General features: G+C 82.2%; 1 non-coding gene across 1 annotated transcript; it reads right to left on the reverse strand.

The window, feature by feature from the left end:
* Positions 1–458: 458 nt before the first annotated feature.
* LOC135408818 (5.8S ribosomal RNA) lies at positions 459–611 on the reverse strand. Its single transcript, XR_010427848.1, has one exon. It is a non-coding gene; the product is annotated as a 5.8S ribosomal RNA (ribosomal RNA).
* Positions 612–2,500: the final 1,889 nt, after the last annotated feature.

A 2,500-nucleotide genomic window follows, 5' to 3' on the forward strand; every position in this document is an offset into this window, starting at 1 on the left:
CGAGGGGGGGAGGGAGGGAGGCGGGGGTGACCCCCGCCCCCGGCGCTCACGCCCCGCACGCGCGCGGCAGCACGGCACGGTACCCGCGCGGTACCCACCCGCAGACAGCCGCCCGCGCGGGGGGGAGACCGGGGGCGAGGCCCGCGCCTCGCCTCCCCTTTTCCCTCGCTGCCCTGCGCGCCCTTTCGCTCGCGCGCGCCCTCTCTCCCCGACCGCCGCGCGCCGGGACCCGCCGACGCTCCGACGTCGCCGCCGACGCCGAAGCCCGGCGGCGGGTCCCGCGCCGGGACGAACTCCGCCCCAGCGGCTCGCTCCGAGAGCGGGGAGCTACGGAGCGCTCCCCGAGTCTGCATTTAGGGGGACGAAGGCCCCCCCCGCCCGGACGGGCGGGCGGGCCTGCGAGGCGCCCCAGCCGCGCCGCCGGGGAACGCGCCCCCGGCCGGCGATTGATCGTCAAGCGACGCTCAGACAGGCGTAGCCCCGGGAGGAACCCGGGGCCGCAAGTGCGTTCGAAGTGTCGATGATCAATGTGTCCTGCAATTCACATTAATTCTCGCAGCTAGCTGCGTTCTTCATCGACGCACGAGCCGAGTGATCCACCGCTAAGAGTTGTCTGACTTTCGGCACCGCCCCGCGCGCGCGGAGGGGCCGGGACCGCCCGCGTCGAGCGGCCCCTCGTTCGGCGAGGACGTCGCGCCTCGCTTGACCGCACCGTCACATAACGCGCACGAGCGAAGGAGAGGCGGGGGGAAACCCCGCCGGGCTCCCGAGGACGACGGCAGAGGCGGGGAGCCCGCGCTCCCGGCCGAATCCCCCCCTGCGGCGATCGACGGCGCCGCGGGGGAGAAACGCGCCTCGCGCCGCCTCGAGAGGCGGCCCAGGCGCCCGGGCTCGGCCCGGCCTCCGCGCGGAGAGCGGCGGCGCGCGCCGGACCGCGCGCCGCCCGTCCTCCCGGCCCCGCCGGGAACGACGCGCCCGCGGCGCGGGGCGCGACCCTCGGGCCGCGCTCGCCGCTCCTCTCTCGCCTTCGCGGCCGCCCGACGCCGCCCCCTCGGGGCCGCGGGCAAAGGCCGCCGCCTCGCCGGCGGACCGCCGCGCCGCCCGGACGAGCTCGGCGGACGGCTCCGCCGCCTCCGCCGCCGGCCGGGCGGGTCGGCGCCGGCGACTCGAGCCGGCGTCGGCAGCGCCCGAGGCCGGCCGGACGACGGCCCGCCGCCGCCGCTGGCGCGGAGGCCCTGCCGGCACCGCCGCCGCCGCTCGGCGCCCTCGACCCCCTTTCGGCGGCCGCGCGCCCGGCGGAAGGCGGGCGGCGCTCGGCCGGGGGGGACGGGGCCCCCTCGGCCGCCGCCGCGCCGCTTCGCCGCGGACGCGCGGCCCCCGGCCGGGGCGACGGGCGAGCGACGGGCGGGGCCCGGCACGGCGCTACCGCCGACGGCGGCGGGCGACTCCCGGCCGACCGTCCCGCTCGGGGGACACGCGCCGAGCGGCGACGCCGCCGCTCGGAAGCCGGCGCGCTCCCCGGACGGCCTGCGGGGACGGGGACGCCGCCCACCGGCGCTCGCCCGGGCGGGCGGGCGGGCGCGCGGCTCGGCGGCGGCCTCCTGCCGCCGCCTCGGGGGGGAGGCCGACGGCCGCGAGACGAGAAAGGAGGGCGGCGGGCCCGGCGGCCGCCACCCGCGCCGCCCTCGGCGGAGGGCACGCGCCCTCCGCCGCGGCGGCGGTCGCCCCCGGCGGGGGGGGCGGGCGGGACGGCGCGCGGCCGACCGCGCGCCGCCGCCGTCTTCTCCGCCGAGACCGGACCGCGGAGCGGGGGGGGCAGGGGACCCCGCCCCGGCACGGCCGCCCGCGCGGCGGGCGGGGACGAGCGCGGCCGGCGGACGCGGCCACCACCGCAGGGGATCGGCGGGAGTAGGCTCCCCACCCCTCAGTGGCACCGCGCCGCCGCCCGGCCGCCACCGCCCGGCCGCCGGCGTCCGGCCGCCCGAGTCTTTAAACCTCCGCCCGGCTCTCCCGGCGGCGGCTCTCGACCCCCGGCGGGGGGGCCTCGCCGGCCGCCCGGGCGCCGAGCGCTAGGTACCTGGCCCTGGGGCGAGGGAAACGACCTGCATGGCCCCGCGGGGGTGCCTCCCCCGCTGCCGCCCTCGGGGGAGCGTCCGCCCGCGGGGGCGCGCCCGACGTCCGCCACCACCACCGCCGCCTCCTGGCTCGGGGACCGGGGTTTCCCTCAGTAGCCCGGCACCGCCCCCGAGAGGACGCCTGCGGCTCGGACCGCCCCGCCGGCGCGGGGACGGCCGACCGGCCAACGGAGCTCGCCCCGCGCGCGGCCCGGAACGCCCCGCCCGGGCCCTCGCCCTGCCGCGCCGCCCCTGTGGGCCCGCTGCGGGCGGAGGGTCGGAGGAGCCGCCTCCCCGGAAGGCGCCCTCGCGCCCCCCCCTTCGCTTTCTCGCTTTCGGCCGTCGCTCGCCGGGCGCCGACGGCGCCGCTCGCTCCGCGCGCGCCC

Source organism: Pseudopipra pipra, unplaced genomic scaffold (assembly GCF_036250125.1).
Source record: "Pseudopipra pipra isolate bDixPip1 unplaced genomic scaffold, bDixPip1.hap1 HAP1_SCAFFOLD_66, whole genome shotgun sequence".
Taxonomy (NCBI): domain Eukaryota; kingdom Metazoa; phylum Chordata; class Aves; order Passeriformes; family Pipridae; genus Pseudopipra; species Pseudopipra pipra.